The sequence below is a fragment of the Neopelma chrysocephalum genome, unplaced genomic scaffold (assembly GCF_003984885.1).
Source record: "Neopelma chrysocephalum unplaced genomic scaffold, ASM398488v2 Primary Assembly neopelma1_26b, whole genome shotgun sequence".
NCBI classification, from domain to species: Eukaryota; Metazoa; Chordata; class Aves; order Passeriformes; family Pipridae; genus Neopelma; species Neopelma chrysocephalum.
Window position 1 is genome coordinate 693844 of NW_020897696.1, and position 17539 is coordinate 711382.

At 41.2% G+C, this 17539-nt stretch overlaps 1 protein-coding gene across 5 annotated transcripts in view; it reads right to left on the reverse strand.

Moving 5' to 3' along the window:
- The window catches only part of PHACTR1 (phosphatase and actin regulator 1), a 302232-nt gene that overhangs the window by 170876 nt on the left and 113817 nt on the right, over positions 1-17539 (reverse strand). The window contains exon 1 of one of the 5 annotated variants that reach the window (XM_027676178.1): positions 994-1087. The exons of the other annotated variants lie outside the window; for them this stretch is intronic. The gene's annotated coding sequence lies outside the window, so the exon portion shown is untranslated. Of the gene's footprint in view, positions 1-993; positions 1088-17539 lie in introns of those variants that run through there. 5 annotated transcript variants of the gene reach the window in all.

The following is a 17539-nucleotide window of genomic DNA, read 5'->3' on the forward strand; positions in this document are numbered from 1 at the left end:
CCTCTGCATTCCTGGCAATGTTTTAGAACAGCTTGACCAGAAGCCTATAGGATACTTCTCATAGTTTAGGTTCTTTGTGCAAAGTAAGCCAGTCAAATACCCCTGCTAATCAATGGAAGACTGATTCCATACTGAAAGGTACCAGAGAGATGACCAGTCTCTGCTATGAATGTATGGCCTTCTTCATCTATAGTAGAAGGTTGTTTCTGCGTATTTTCTTTTCAGACTCAGATCTTGGTTTGTCCCCAGCTCCTCTCTGCAGCCTGACAGCTGCTGTAGTTCTGCATAATCACAGAGCACAGAGTAAGCATAAAACTGACTGAAAGTCTAAATTCTATTTCCATGTGCATACTCTCCCATCTTTCTGAACAAGCCTTTTCTCCTCTCTTGACCTTTGTTCTCCCCCTCTCCCTCTTGTTTACAGGCCTTACCTGTTTGCATGCAGATGTAAAGAGGCTGATTTTGGTAGCCACCAGGTACTGCTAAAATATGGCTGCATTTTCTATCATCTTGCAGTACCTTCAAAATCACATGTTAACAATAGGGTTAAAAAAAAACAAAAACAAAAGAGCAGCAGAACTAATTTCCCCTTACCTAAGCATTTTCTCACCCTTTCCTAAGCTTCTTTGCAACCAAGGGCTGACAAAAGTACCACTAGGCCATTTCAGGTCTTCTAGATAACTTTCTACACCATCTCCATTGCTTGTGCTGTTATTCAGGAGTTACTGCAGATCTCAGTTTCAGTAGGATTTGCAAGTCAATCCTCTATCTGTAAATCCCAGATGGCTCAGTGATTTTTAGCACAGCTATTGATCTCCTAATTCATAGATACCGGCTTCTGGGCAAACACATCCAGCTGCTCTCATCAACCCATCTCACTGCCACCAGCAGCAAAGAGGACTTTGTGAACCCAGACACTACCCGCTAATAATACCTCCACTTTGAGAAATAAAATTAGGCAGGAACAAGCATATGGTTTGCATGTTTGCCTACCTGATTACAGGGTTGCTGTCAGGCTCCCTCCCTCGCTCTGCAACAGCTGTGCTTTCGGCAACTGAGCAACAGCCTTCCTAAGTGTCGTGCTCTGAAAACGCACAAGCTCTACACACACCCATCCAGCCTTGTCGCGCCAGACAGCCCCTTCTCCGCCGTCAGCCAGCCGAAAAACAAGTTGCAATTCAACAACCAGCTCCCGTATGAAAGGAAGATACAGAGTTTGGAACAATCAATGCAATTAACCGTTCTGAAAACAGCACGAGGCTTTTTGTAAAAAGGGAACAATTGTGTTTTATCTGCCCTTTCCCCTCCTCCCATACATTACGTATAAATGAAGGTCTTCAGCAGATCCCCACTTATTTGATGCCAGCTGCTCTCTTCTTTCTCATTCTCTCTTACACCACTTCAGAACAGCAAGAACAGATTTGGGCTCCATGGCAGTGTGGAAGTGACTGCTCCTTACCTCCACAAGGCAGGGATTTCTACCTTCTTGCTGAGAATTCTGAGGAACCATTTTCTTTGACAAATGATAGATGAAACCAGTTTTGGAAACAGAAGGTTGTTGAAGGAGATAGGAAACAAGCCAAAGGTCCATCTAGCCTTCCCTCCTCACCCATGCGCTTCCCTGCAGGTCACTAAGCTTGTTACAGTAAATCAAGCCTCCACAGGGCTGCGGCAGTAGAAGGAGATTTCAGGCAAAGTGGCATGGTTATCATATACTACTGCAACTTGTTCACATTTTAAACACTGTTTGTTGATCTTTGTAACATACAGTTTGTCTCCTTCTGCAGGGAATTACTCAGCCAGGCAGTCACATGGCTGCAGCAGCACAATTAGAGGATTCAAACCGCACTAAGCTTGTCAGGGTTTTGATCTGGAAATCACATAGGGTGGGGAGAGAAATAAAACCAAATGACAAGGAACTACTATCTCTGTGCAAGTGGGGGCTTGTAACTCTCCCAGTCTGCAGTCACCCAGGGCTGTCACAGAAAAACTCTCTGAGTTGTAGAGTAGTGTAAACCTCACCTGAGTTTGAGAGGAACCCATCAGTACATGAAGTTTGAAATAAGCAGGCAAACAGGCTGCAACACACCCTCAAGAAGGAAAAGAGTGCTGGGAGAGGATGATGTGTATGAATGTGAGTTTATCAGGTTTGCAGGGGCAACAGTTTCAATGGTATAAAAATAGTTGAAACTTTTAAGATCAAATTTAAGTCCCATACAAGTCTTCTCCAAGGTTAAAAGGAGAACATTTCAGAGTTCCATAAAGTCTAAAGGGATCTGACAAAAATATTTGTATATGAGATTTTGAGTTATATCAGCCCCATCATAATGCTTGGGAAAGTATTGTGCAGAACACAATAAAATTAGAATGGTGTTGTTTATAAATGCAAGTGTAGCACAGAGACCTCTTGGTAGGATCAACAATGGAGTTTGCACTTGATTTAAAACCCAGCCCAAGAAGCCAGTTCTTCATCCAACCTGACCAAGGGCACATAAGGAGCATTTTTTTCATTGCTGTGGTGCATCTGAGTGTAATAATAGACTCTCCCACTATGGGTTGGATGCTGTGGCCAGGCGTGGTGTTAGGATGTGAGTGAGGCCCAATAAAAAGATACCCATCTCTGGTGGATCCTGTCATGCCGTACCTGTCCACATATGGTTAGGCATCTTCCTTGGGGTCCCCTAAACCCTCAGGAACAGATGTACTTTGTTGCTTCAGTTAATAGACTGCTTCTAGCTGACTTACAACTTCTTTCACAAATTGCCTGTCATATTTTTTTCTTGATCACAGCTTTGCTTATTACTTGTTTTCTTTCTATTTAAGTTGTGTAATGAGGTAGCCAGTTTCATTTTTACCAATTCACTGGGTTTTCAGATTAATTCATGTAATTGTTCGTTCCCTTTTCCCAACGTGTCCCTTCCCCCATTCCCCACACCAAATACGTATTGCTATCAGCAGCCTTGTCTCTGCATTCAAGTTCCTGCGTAGCACAGCTCTTGCTTGTAATTCTCCTTACGGTCAGGCTATTACTGATGCTGCCAAAATGCACCCAAGAGCCAGCTAAAGACGAGAATCTTCTGGAAGAGGCACTAACAGAGGCACACAGAGGGAATGGGCAGCTCCTCAACACTTTGCCCCTCCTCTGGTTTGTGGTACATGTCCCTCTGAAACTTTCCTTATGATCCAATCCAGCCTGGAGCACTTTCAAATACAAATCTTTCAGCCTTCCAAAGTGCCTCCCCGATCAGTATGTACTGCTGTCCTCCACTGAGGAGGGAGATGAGGGGTGGCTGATAGCTGTGACCACAGAAGTCATGCACTGAAAGATAAGCTCAGGAAAAAGAGGTGCTACTGGAGGGAAACATGCATATCTGATCCTGTCATTCATGTGAGTTTTTTGCTTATTGTGAGCTGGTGATGTTTGTGGTCACAGTGATACAAATGTGGGCTGATGTCCTAGCACACAGCAATTGAACCAGGGGCCTGGCTGTCTCTTGAGATTGCTGCATCTTTTTTCCTCTCTGAAAGTTTTTCCACTTTGGGTATGACACCACCCCGACACTCTTGTCTATACTGCAAGCTGCCCTTTCCTTACCCATTCCACTTATCCCTTGCAAAGCACATGCAGGGAAACCTACAGGAAATTAACATTCAGAATAAAAACAGAAAAAAGAAAATGTTGTTGAAGTCCACGTGGGTTGCTGACTAATTTAGTGTGGGAGTCCCCAAACTCAGGGAGGACTCACCGATGGGGTGGATTTGGTGCTGGACTCTAATCTAAATGAAAACCGGCATGTATGAAAAGGCTTAAAGCAGAAAGCTGAGAGAATATACACAGAACGATTTCTGAGATATTACTGTTCTGAAACTATTATGCTCTGGAAGAAACATACAGTTCTTGTTTAACTTTTTATCTTACTTTGGAACAGAAATCTTTACAATAAAGAGAAAAAGGGGAGCTTAAAATCAAGAGTAAAATCCATACAATGAGGATCTGAATCAAAATCTATTACCACAGTTGCCCTCTATAAATCACTAGGTGAACAAGAAACAGCAAGTCAAGTGGACTGGTGCTACTGAGTACTCTCTGAACAGTTAGGAAAGCAACACCTGACGGTCATCTCGTGAACATCTTTGGTAGCCTGACACACAGCATTGCCCAGTTTCATCTTAAAAGGCCTATGCTTGTCTGCTCTAGTAAAGAGTTCTCAGTTGAATTTTTCACTCTCCAGCCTCATCTAGGTTGTGACTCAGGTTAGTTTCTTATAATAACTGCTTAGAAATGCAAGGCATACCCTCATTAAAGGGATCAACATTTACTGAAGAATCGGGTGTTTTCTCTTGCCACTTTCACCGTGTGCAGCCCCCAGATCTTAAATTTTAATGTTTTAAAAAGAGTAATAAATATAGAAGAGTGCAACTGTTCTTTGATTTACTATGTGTGGTTGGTCTATTTTTTACTTTCTATGCTTTAAAAATAAAGCTCATGAAACAGTTGTGATTCTGGCATGTTCACATGATTTGGGGAGCTGGGATTCCATGAGAAACCTCAGCATGGAATGAAGTTGTATGCTGTGTTCCACACAGAAAGGTTGAACATTCTGTGTAGCCATCAATCGTTGGTGCGGCTCCACCAGATCCACTGAACTCAATACACTGTATTCAAACCGTCTTTTTTGCATGGTAAGGATAAATATGAAAAAAATCCCATTTCATCAAAATTGCAAAAAACTTCAAGACCTATGAAAGTGGAAAATGGACAAAGCAATCTGGTGTCAAGTAGAATGTATATGAGAAACAGAGACAGCAGTATATTATCCTAGTTTTGCTAGACAGACTTATTTTTAATGCTGTGTCTCTGTGATCCATTGAATTATTTTTCCTTTCCTCAGTATAACACGCTAAAAAACCCCCAACAAATCCAAAATCTTGTCTACTTCAAAATCCCTAGAAATAATGTGAATGCCTAGCAGAATTTTAATGACATAGAGAGATTTACTGCAGATTAAATTTGAGTAAGTATCGCTAAGTAATGAGGCAATTCAGGGGACTATAAGATACTGAGGGAGTTTCCGAATTCAGTCTTTTGTCTGTAATACTTGGAGCAATTTACTAACACAGTTCATATTATGTAGTGTTTCACACAAGTGATTGAAATGCATGTGCTTTTTTTAAAAAAAAAAAGTGTACTTCAGAGAAAATTCACAGAACAAAAATGCTTTGGAACCAATAGTAATACTTACTTAGCATCTTTCATTTTCAAAAATACTCAGCATAAAGAGTAACTAATTAATCCTTGCAACACTCCTTTGAAATTCATATATTACTAACTCTTCTTTTACAGATAGGCCCACTGAGGTAGGATAGTAAAATTATTTGGCTAAAGCCAAAGGGGAAACTAAGGCTAAAAATCAAAGGAGTATTGACAGCTAACATGTTTCCAGACCCATATCTTAAATTCCTCTTAATGAATAACTCAAAAAAAAAGCATATTGAAGTCCTATTACAGTTCTATGGACTGGAACAGATTTGGTGGGCTCTCTCTGGTTCTCTGTGCAGCACCCACCACACTGCAGCCCCATTCCTACCTGGCTATTAGAAAATACTTTACTACAAGTAATTTAGCAAAGACCTTCATGCGATGGGTAGTGTAAATGAACGCAAAGTGGAACTTTCCACTGCCTTGCATAATATGCCGTTTCAGCTCTCCACTTGGACACATGATATTGTACAGAAGGCATTTGGGTGCCATGCTTCAGATCAAGCAAAGAGTAAGTTCTGTATAGCACACGCCCTCTACACAAGTAACCTTACTTTCAGAATATTTACTTTCATTTTCACATATTCCAGTAGTTCTTAAGAATGCAAGCTTGGTCCAAATTTTTCCCACTGAGGAAGGCAGTAGTTCTCTCTTGTATTGAAAGGCCACATAATTCTGGGAGAAGCCAAATAACTGTGCATCTATGTGAGGAATAAGTACATAGTTCAGCCATAAATGTGCATGACATCCTTTTTAATACACAGACAGCTGTACTACATCAAAAATACAGTCAGGTTTGCTTGGCTTGACAATGTACAGGTTTCCCGCATCCAATCAATCCAGATGCTGTAGCCAGAGCCATAACAAAAGCCATAACTAAATTGCTGGTCCTCAGTATCCCTTAAGAGAGGGGCATCAAATGTGACCGATAGCTCTGTTGACTGCTATAAAAAGATAGGTTGTAGACTCACAAGGGCCGAGTAAGCAGCATTCATTTAAAACACGAGGAAGAAGCAAATGTGATGAGATCTGGCTTCAAGGTCGAATCTAAAAGCAGTGGTAGAAAAGCAATTTAAGCCACAAAGAGAATTCATTACTCCATGAGTATCTCCATACCTTGGCTAGGAGTTCTGGCCAGCACCTGAGAGTCAAATTTAACCCTCTGTAGATCTACTGACTTGCATGGAATCTTTAGTGAATAGATTTCTTAAAAAGCTCTGGGATGGTTACCTAAAGCTATTTGTAATGAGAGGAATTTCAAGAAAATCCACACTACCCTAACAGTGAATCTAATTAATTTGTTCTCATCTCACTGAATGTCTGGAACTGCCGATGCAAAAACCTGTGTTAAATTTTCTCACCTAGGCTGGCAAGTAGTTCCACTGAATTTTGGGCTGTCATGAGAGGGGGAGAGAAAGAGAATGGGTAAGCAGGATTACCATGATAAAGTAACGCAGAGGTGGATGCCGAGGGCTCACCTGAAGCATCTTAAATACCAGTACTGGTGGTTTTCACAAACAGCCCTATCTCTTGCATCCTTTCAAGGTATATGTAATTTTAGAACTTGCTGTATGTTAGACAAGGAAGGTTTTAAATGGGTTCAAGTGTAAAACAAAGCATCTGAAGAGAGGTGCTCATGCTTTTGAATGGTGGCAATACAAACCAATGAAAATGGTCTACTTCAGAAGGCAATGAGAACAGATGAAAATGGAAAATGATATGCCAATATGGGGTAGGGCGCACATTTTGTTTAGTACGGCTCCCCTGAATTCAAATAGAATAGAAATTCATGCTATTCCTAGTGATAGAACAGACTATTTCATTTGTAAGGAACTTACAACAATCATGTATAGTCCAACTGCCTGTCCACTTCAGGGCTGATCAAAAGTTAAAGCATGTTATTAAGGGCACAGTCCAAACACCTCTTAAACACTGACAGGCTGTGAGCATTGTCCGCCTCTCTGGGAAGCCTTGTTCCAGGGTTTGACCACCCTCTCACAAAGAAATGCTTTCTAATGTCCTAAACCTCCCCTAGCACAGCTTTGAATCATTCCCACACATCCTATCACTGGATCTCAGGCAGAAGAGCTCAGCACCTCTCTCTTCTCTTCCCCTCCTCGGGAAGCTGTAAAGTTCAATTGAGGTCACCCTTCAACCTCCTCTCCAAACTAGACAAGCCCAAAGTCTCAGCTGCTCCTCTTACAGGAGGTGCCTTCCACTCCTGTCACCAGCTTTGCTGCCCTCCTCTGGACACATTCAGAGACCTTCACATCCTTCTTAAATTGTGGGCCCACAGTGCTCAGGGTGAGGCTGCACCAACGCTGAACGCAGTGGGATAATCCCCTCTCCTGACCACTGGTTGTGCCGTGTTCGATGTATCCCAGGACGTGGTTTGCCTTCTGGGCTGCCCGGGCACACGCTGCTCACACTGAGCTACTGCTGACCAGCACCCCCAGATCCCCTTCTGCAGGGCTGCTTTCCAGCTGTTCCTCCCACAGTTCATACTTGCGCCCACGATACTCCAGACAAGGTGCTGGATTGGCATTTAGACTTGTTAAATTTCATCCCATTGATGACTGTCCAATGCTCCAATCTTTCTAGATCCCTCTGCAAGGCCTCTTGTCCCTCAGCAGAGTCAACAGCACCTCCCTATTTCAGATCATCAGCAAACCTGATAATGGGGCATTCGACTCCTCTCTCCAGATCACTGACAGATATATCGAACCACACTGGCCCTAGAACTGAGCCCTGAGAAACAGAGCTGGTGACCGGTCAACAGCTAGATTAGCCCCATTCACCATAACCCTTTGAATTCTGCTGTTCAGCCAGTTCTTCACCCAGTGCACTGTGTACCCCCTCATCCCACAGTTGGACAACTTGTCCAGAAGGATGCTGTGAGGGACAACTATCAAAAGCCCTACAAAAATCCAGAAAACTACATCTGCCATCTTCCCTTCACATGCTAGGCAGGTGACCTTATTGGAGGAAGATATCAAATTAGTGAAACAGAACTTTCCTTTTGTGAACCCATATTGACTGCATCTTTAAATGTCTTTCAATAGTATCTAGTTAAATAATTTCCACAGTTATTCCATTAACTGAGGTTAGACTAGCAGGTCTGTAGTTGCCTGGGTCTTTCCTCACATCCTCGTTACATATAGGGCAACTTCTATTCCAGGCAAGATTGGGTAGAAGAGCTGCACAAAACATGTCTGCAAAGCACACAGCCTCGTGTGTCAAGAGAAGGCTTGATCCTGAGGGCTTAGGAAGCTGCAGAGACAAGTAAGGTTCCAAGTAAAAGTTTTAAGTTCTGTGGGCACCCAGGAAACCCCTTAATATTCAGTGCCTGCATACATCTCATGCCCCCAGGGCAGAGCTGTTTGTGAACTGTGGCCTGAGCAACCTGACAAAGAGCTGTGAGCACTGACAGGGTCAGTGTTTCACAAAGCTGGAATCAAATGGGTGCAGCAGCTAAATGCCTTAGAAATTACTATTCTTTTGTGGTTTTTTTTTAAGAACTGAGAGATACCAAAGGAATAATCTTTTCTGACCACACATTTAAGAATATTGTCAGAAGGCATGCGCAGAAAATGCCTCACCCCAACCACTCTGAGCTTCTTAAATAGGGAAAGTACCCAGGGACATCTAGATTGTTGATGAGAAATGTTTATGCAAACAATTATTTTTTATTCCTTTTAGCAAATTCATGAATAGAAGCTACCAAAAGCTGGCAATCATTAATTGGACAAAAATAAACATCTGAGCAATATAAAAGGGAGATTTTTGAAAGCCAGCCTATGGGAGTGTCCTGCCTTTGGAATGATATAACCAGTGGAAATGCAATTGAGTGCTGCAAACTGGCTGAGTCTGTTGTCACAAACAAACCCGAAGGGCTGAATGCAAACTCTAGCTTAAGGAGGCGTGGATTTGACTAATACACTACTTTCAGAGCCTGTATCTGATCCTGTAAATCCACATGTAGGTGGTGTTTTGAAATAAGCCTGCAGGCTCTGCAGCCATCTTGCTCAGTTGGATTCAACTCCTTCAAGCACAGTCTCTCTTCTGGTACACTGCTTGCTATTTTCAGGGTATGTACCTCTTAAACTGCGTTAAACTATCTTACATATTCATAAAATGCTCATAAGTAATCTCCAGTATATTCAGTGTAATATCAAGCAGATACTTTTCATCATTCCACCAAAAGGCCATCTGAAAGACTCATCTAGGAAATGAATAATCACACTGCCACTTATAATAAAGTACTGCATGAGCAAAGAAGTAGAAAACTATTAAGACTAATAATCATTAGAAAAAACCCTGTCCAGCTGTGTGCTGTGGGTTGTGAAGAAGATGGAAAAACGTTAAAAAAGAGAGTAAGCCTTGAGACAACAGGTGGAAGAGCTGAACTAGCGATTGCCACTACTGAGGAGAAAATGAAAATTTTGATCTTTTAGAATAAAGATCCAAACTGAATTTTTACTACAGCATTTTTAATACATCCCTGCTTTCTAATTTTTCAGAGAAATGCTTTCTTTCTCTTATTCAACATACAGACTCAGTACTTGCATAGAGCTAATAAAAAAAAAAATCCAACACTTGTATGCTTCAAAAGAACCTGCACAATATTTTTCCACAGTAAATACAAAAACCTGTCACAATACCAAGAGCTCACTTAAGATTAATGCAATGTAGATGATGCAATACATGCTGGAGGTATCAACTTTATAAAGAAATATCTTCCTCCCATGTATTTGTGGACTACTTCGAGGACACAAGAGTACTCTGTCTGGGACTGACTAATGGGAGATGAGATTTCTCTTTTGTCCTGCTCTAACATGTTCTCCTTTGGTCTGTACACCTTTGAGATGTGCAGCCAGACTCTTAAGCTGCACAAAGCCCCGCTATCAATACAGGCTGGGGGATGAAAGAATTGAGAGCAGCCCTGCAAAGAAGGACTTGGGGGTGCAGGTGGAAATACTGGGCATGAGCTGGCAATTTGTGCTTGCAGTCCAGAAAGCCAAATATATTCTGGGCTGCATCAAAAGCAGCATGGCCAGCAGGTCAAGGGAGGCCATTCTGCCCCTCTACTCCACTCTGGTGAGACCCCACCTGGGGTGCTGCATCCACCTCTGGGGCCCTCAACACAAGAATAAGATGGACCTGTTGGAGTGAGGCCAGATGAGAGCCATTAAAGATAATCAGAGGGCTGGAACACCTTTCCTATGAAGACAGGCTGAGAGAGCTGGGGTTGTTCAGCCTGGAGAAGACTCTGGGGTGACCCTATAGCAAGCAGCCCTCCAGTACCTAAAGGAAGATGGAGACAGAGTTTTTGGTAGGGCCTGTAGTGATAAGACAATGCATGATGGTCTTAAACTAAACAAGGGTAGATTCAGACTAGACATAAGAAAGACTTTTTTAATGAAAACTTGAACAGGTTGTCTAGAGAGGTTGTAGATACCTCATCCCTGGAAACATTCAGGGACATGGTTTAGTGGTGAACTTGGCAGTGTCAGGTTAATGATTAGACTCAATGATCTCAGAGGTCTTTTCTACCTCAAAACCAAAAAGAGCAAGGAGGAGAACCTGGGAAACTACCACTCAGTCAGTCATCTCTGGAAAGGTGATGAAACAGATCATTCTGGAGGTCCTCACCAAGCACGTAAAAGAAAAGAAGGTCATTGGGAGCAGTCAGCATGGATTTACCAAGGAGAAATCATGCTTGACCAATCCAATAGCCTGCTATGATGACTTAGCAGAATGAGTTGATGAGGAGAGCAGTGGATGTTATGTACCTTGAATTCAGCAAGGCATTTGACACTGTCTTGCATAACATTCTTGTAGGTAAGCTCAGGAAATGTGGGTTAGATGAATGGACAGTGACATGGATTGAGAATTGGCTGAATGGCAGAGCTCAGAGGGTTGTGATCAGTGGAGTAGAATCCAGTTGGAGGCCTGTAGTCAGTGGTGTTCCCCAGGGATCTGTACTGGATCCAGTTTTATTCACCTTGTTTATCAACAACCCGGACAAAGGGATAGAATGTACCCTCAGCAAGTTTGAGGATGATAAGAAACTGGCAGGAGTGGCTGATAAACCTGAAGGCTGTGCTGCCATTCAGTGGGACTTTGATAGGTTGGAGAGTTGGGTAGACAGAAACCTAATAAAGTTGAACAAGGGCAAGTATAAGGTCCTGCACCTGGGGAGGAATAATCCCAAGTATCAGTAAAGGTAGGGGGCTGATCTACTAGAGAGCAGCTCTGCAGAGAAGGGCCTGGGAGTCTTGCTGGATAACAAGTTGACTATGAGCCCACAGTGTGCCCTTGAAGCCAGGAGGGCCAATGGTATCCTGGCGTGCACTGGCCTCAGCTTCCAACCTTCATCCTCTTCTATACATTTACTACTGAGACCCAAGAGCTCTGTACTCTATGAGATTGCTTCTGCAGATGAGTCAACCCAGAGTCACCTCCCTTCCCTCGCAGCAAAAAATCAGCTTTATGAATTCCTGTACCTATCTTTGTTTCTAATAAAACAGACTTTTTTTTTTTTTTGACAGCAGAAGTGACGCATATTCCAAGGTGGTTGCCAAAACAGTGTAATAGAAAATTATCATACCACAGTATCTGGGGGAGGAAAAATAAAGAAGTAAAAATGCCTCTACCTTTTCATTCAGAGAGAAATAAAATTAAGGGACTACAAAGAAAACCACATCAAAAAGGTTTCAGGTTCTGCACTGTGCCTCAAAGAAGCATAGGGTGGATTGTCCAGTTAAGAAAGAAGTTAAAGTACGCCCATAGTAGGGGACGGAAAGCTCAGAGCAGTAGAAACCTGATTTCTTTTATGTTGAAATCTCTACAGCACTGTAAGCTGTAGCCTTGGTCTCAGCAATCGCCTGTAGGCTTTTGGTCAGGACTTCAGACAGGCTCATGAGGACATAATGCTTTATAGCTGCGGTCCACAGTGCCTGTATTTCAGGAAAGCCTCCTTCTACAGCTAGCATGAAACATCTGGGCCCTATCCTAGAGACACTGGGTTCTTTGTAAGTTTGCATTGTTATGTAGTAGATGGCAACTCCCAGACCTTCCTACTGCTGAGCATCTTCCACAGTGAAAGTCTTCCCCCAGACAGCACTTACCAGAATTGCATCTGAGTGAGGAATATTGGAGTATCATCTTTTCCCCTTACTAATGTGTAAATACATGACTGAGCAGAGCCTGGAGGGCGGAGAGGGAGGAGGGTGAGGGAACAGGAAGCTAATTTCAACTTGTGGAGGTTTCATATATATTTTTTTGTTGTGCCACAGAAGCTAAAACCCAGTATTTCATTTTCCCAACACCAATTCTCCACAAAGAAAGAGGTGTTTTGCATTAGCGAATGTAGGTGATTCAGAAAAAAAAAGATCATGGGCCAGAATTTTTCTGTACACATCTGTATCTCCTTGTCTACAAACAATCCCCCCGTTTGGCAGGCCAGGGGTTCCACTCCTATCCCATGTGCTCTTCAGCCTTACCCTAACCTGAAAGGATACCCCATGGCCTGAGCAAGAGGTACTACTAACTGAGGAGGTGCCTGCCTGGGAGCTGGGGAACCAGCATGCCAATGCTCCACGCCTCTCGGCTCCTTTAAAAGGCAAACCACAGGATGCCGAGAAACCAGGCAAAGGAAATCAGACAGATTTCCAGCAAAAGTTCACTTGTTTCCTTGTCTGTTTTGAATTCTGTCCAAAGAACATTGTAATTCCTGTCTGTTTTGGGTTCTTTCCAAAGAACATAGTAATCCTGATGAATCAGCATTTGCAGGTAGGAAAAAAACCACATTTTGCTGGAGAGTTTCTTGCTAGTCAATCATGGGGTCATGAACCTGGCATGCTTTCACGTGGTACTTCTTTCAACTGAAGTCAGTAAAACATTTTGCCCACAGGCTAAATCACGTATTGGGTATTTCACATATAAAGAAAAATCAAAGTGGCTTAAGAGTTTTTTTTGGGGGAAATTACTCATCCTATATTACGTACAAGGTAGAGAATTGACTGATACAACTTTAGAAGAACCTAAAGGTGACCCAGTACAGATTTCCCAATGTATAACACTGCTGCAGTTTTCAGATCTGAAACCTTAAGTCCTTCCAGGGGTAGGAATGATCACTATAAATTTTACTGTGATGTAAATTCTGAGTCTAAACAGAAGGACTGTGAGACAGTAAACCTTAAATCTGTCACCAGTGAGAAAAACTCCACCTAATTTCCGAGGGCACCTAGAAGTACATTTTCAGTTCTCTTATAAATGAATTGTGTGACTTTGAACAGGTCACTTCACCTTTCCCTCAACAAGCACTCTACTTCATCTCCTTGGCAACCTTCTCTATTTAGACTGCAAACATTTTAAGGCAAGGCTCCAATTTACCAGAACTTCTATGTTTTATAATAATATTACCACTGCAATTGATAAAGACTGAAGAATGACAAACATATTCTAAAGCACTAAGGCATGGTGGTGTCTCTTGTTTTCTCTAACAGTCAGTGCAGACTCTAAAAAACTAACTCTCTATTTAGAATTGTAATAAATATTAGATGAAAAACCCCAAACCATAAGATATCATGCTTCAAAATTTCATGGCAGTCACTGTTTAACAAGGAGAAACTTCCCTGAAAGACTTTTACTGGAATCCACTATAAAAACCTTTGTGTAAAAGGCAGATTAAGTGATTTTTTTTTTATTATTACCTCTATGCTTGTTAAAAAAATATTCAGCTTCATAGAAGAATATAAAAATTGACCTCAAACGTCCACTATATTTTCTTGAATCTGTGGAAAGCACAATAGTGGCACTAGGAGATGTGACATGTCCAGATAACTTCAATAAAAAGGTTATTCCCAGGACTCAAAGCTGCCCCAAGGAATGCTGCAAAGGAGGGCTGAAGAACAGGTAAACACCTAATGAAGGAAGATAGCAGGTCTGCAGGAGTGATGGGCTACCTCTCCCCACACAGTTGCAGTCTAATCTTGGACACAGAACCCGACCCGGATCCTCTTAGCATCTTGTGGGGACCTTCCAGCAGAGTCTTTGTGTCCAAATAAGAATCAGACTTTGCCCCACTGGCTTTATAGCATCAGCAAACCTCAATCTTGCTTGACATAGCAAAGAATATGGTGCAAACTGACTTGTTTGCAAGCATGCTACTTCCATACAGAAAAGTCAAAACAGATGTAATTTATGTACTTTCCTTTGTATTCAATCAAAAATCACAACATAGCAAGAATCTTTAACCTCCTTTTTCTTCATTTAAATAGATGAAAGCTTATTTAGTACAACAGTGAGAGGTTAAGATGTCATTATTTTGCTTTGATACTTGCTTGATGAATGAAGTTTATAAAAATATAAACCAAACATTTCAGTTGTCCCATAGTAGCTCTGATTGAAAAATTTGTTCAACAAAATGAAATTAATTGTTAAGGGGTATATTTTTTAGATTTTTTTTGTCCCACTGTTTATGTACACCTTTTGGAGCATCCTATCATAGGGATAAATAGAATGAACTCTGGCTGCTTTGCAGATGAATGATATCCCAATTAAAATTTTAGCTTAGAAATGTCTAATAGCTCTTCCTTCTTGTAAGGTGAGTATAAGTTAACAGTTTGACTTTGAGGATAATCATTCAGTTTTACAGCATGGTGATGTCAATTAAAGAGATTTGCTTCACACTGAATATAGAGATCCCAAGTCTCATAAACTACTAATGATAAAAAGATCTGTAACAGCTCTCCTAAAAGTGGAATGAATGTAGCAGTTTAAAAATGCACAGTGCTTGATTAAATATGATGGTTTAAAACTAATTAAACCACTCATCACACTCCCCAGGGCCTGTGTCTTGTAAAGAATTCAATCAAACTACTTGGGTAAGTAAAAGAACTCACTTGGTTACGTCTGTGCCAGTTTTATGTCTTACAAAATTCACACTCCAACTGCTCCCACCCTTGTATTTTAGTTTTAAAAGGATATGGAGGTGATAAATGTTTTTTAATAAAAGCAACTGAATTATTTCTACCATTTCTCTCTTGAATTATTTCCATGGTGAATTTCTTTCTTTCTTGCAAATGCAGTTTATTGCTCATAAATATGTTTCTGGTGGGTATACTAACCATCTGCCAGCATGTAGGCATGTCCTAGAACAAATACGTGAATCTGTGTTCCCAAATTTCACAGACAATCAAATAATATAAAAGCAATGCTATCTAACAACTTCAAACAGATTTCTTATCTATGAGTTCCTCTTCAGTGAAATGCACTGGAGTTCAGCATGAGTAGGAAGGCAATATGACATACTGTAACTGCTACAATAACCTAAACGTGAGAATAGGCTTGGCATAATGGTCAAAGATGCTAATAAACATAGAAAAGAGGTACACTAACTAAAATGCATTTGTTCCATCCTACTGTGTATAGAGTTTATGAATTGTGAAGAGACTTGTGGTCTTTTTTATTTCTTTGATCTTCAATTTGTGATCCGACACTTGTGTTAAACCTAGGTACAAATTCTCTTTCTCTCTATGGCTCTATCAATAAACATGAAACATCTTTTTACCTGCATACAATGGATATTTTCTAGTGTCCTGTTTAAATCCTTAGAACCATTTACAATGAATTATTTTTATGCCCTCAAATGACTACAAGATCCAGTACAAAGAGACTAAATTTCTGCAAAAGCCTTAGCTAGTCACCAGACTTCACCGAGCAGCAGCAGTACAGCAGTGTTCACAGCAGTGGCTGTGGCGTGGAAACTATATTTGTGCAGAATGTGACTTACCTGTATGGACTCTTTGCACTTTCTACAATGAAGTTAAACACTTGTCTGTCCATATATCTACCAAAGAAATACTTGTCTACATGAAGCTATAAGCTAGTATCTTCTCATCCAAATACAATCAGGATCTCTGGACATTGCTGTTCTTTTGCTTTCTTTCCATTTCAGTGTTATTTATTATTTAACCCTCACAAGCACAGAAATTCTCCATGTAATTATTAGGTGCTTCCTCCTCACTGTGTTGCTGTTACAGGTCTTGGCATTAATCACACAGAAAAAGATGACATTATTTAACATACATTGCCCCCTAGCAGATATCAAAGAATTACAAGCACTGCCTGTCAGGAAACAGGCTTTACCTTATAAAAATCTGGTGAATTCATGAAGAATTTAAGCTATTGTTGATTGAGACTAATAATAAGAAACATTATCCTGCAAACAGTTTCTCTAAAGATCTGAATGCATACTCAAGAAAAGTGAGATGCTATTAAGGGTCACTACTATTTTGGGCCATGAGTGATGTGACTGTCTCTTAGAAGAATACAAGGTTTGGTTTAACACAGAGGTACAGACACGGAGTGGGTTTGGGTGTGTGCAGACTTCCATTTCCACAGATGCTGAGTGCAGCCAAGCTGCAGCCCTCCTGTGACTCTCCCAGGAGGGGTTAAAAAGAAAGCACACAAAACAAAGCCTCAGTCCTTAGAACTATATGGATAGTCCTGAATATGTGATCGCTCATATCTCAAACTCCAGAGTGCAAATAGAAAGCACTGCAAATTTAATTTAAAAATACCTCCAGAAGTTTTAGTGTCTTTGGGGGCATGTCCCATGAGTTTGAACTCCTGGTTTTGGCACTGCTCTTGGAATCATCGGAGCTCTGACAACAGCCAGCTGCAAGCCTGACACACTCACTGAATGCAAAGTCGCAGGAAAGAGGAGGGGAAAAACATGGTTAGGAAAGAAAGACAATAAACCGCTTAATATTTTTGAATCCTAACAAGAAGAAGGAGAGAGCAGAAGAGAATTCTCCCTTGCAGCCTTTTCAAAATTTGTATTGGTGAATGTTGAATAACTTTATTAGACTGTAAAAAACACTTCTTCTCAAAGTTTAAAGGAATATCTTTAATTTGCATTTTCATCTTCATTTTTTTCCCATCCCCTCAACTTTAAATACCTCTAAACAGCTGCTACTTGGTTTTTATTATCATCAGCTTTTAATTATTACTTAACATTATCCTGTGGCAGCATTAAGACAATCCAAATCTTCCACAATCATTTAATTTTACAAAGTGCTTTATTTATTGGAAAATACATGAAAAATCTGGGGATGAGCAGTGTGTGCGGACTGCTGCAGCCCTGTTTGCCAGACTGCCACTTGGAGCTCACATTGCCTCTTGCCACCAGATGTCAGTGCTACAAAATCCATGCGGCACACGGGCACACACTGGCACTTCCAAACCACACAGAGCTGGGCAACAACATAT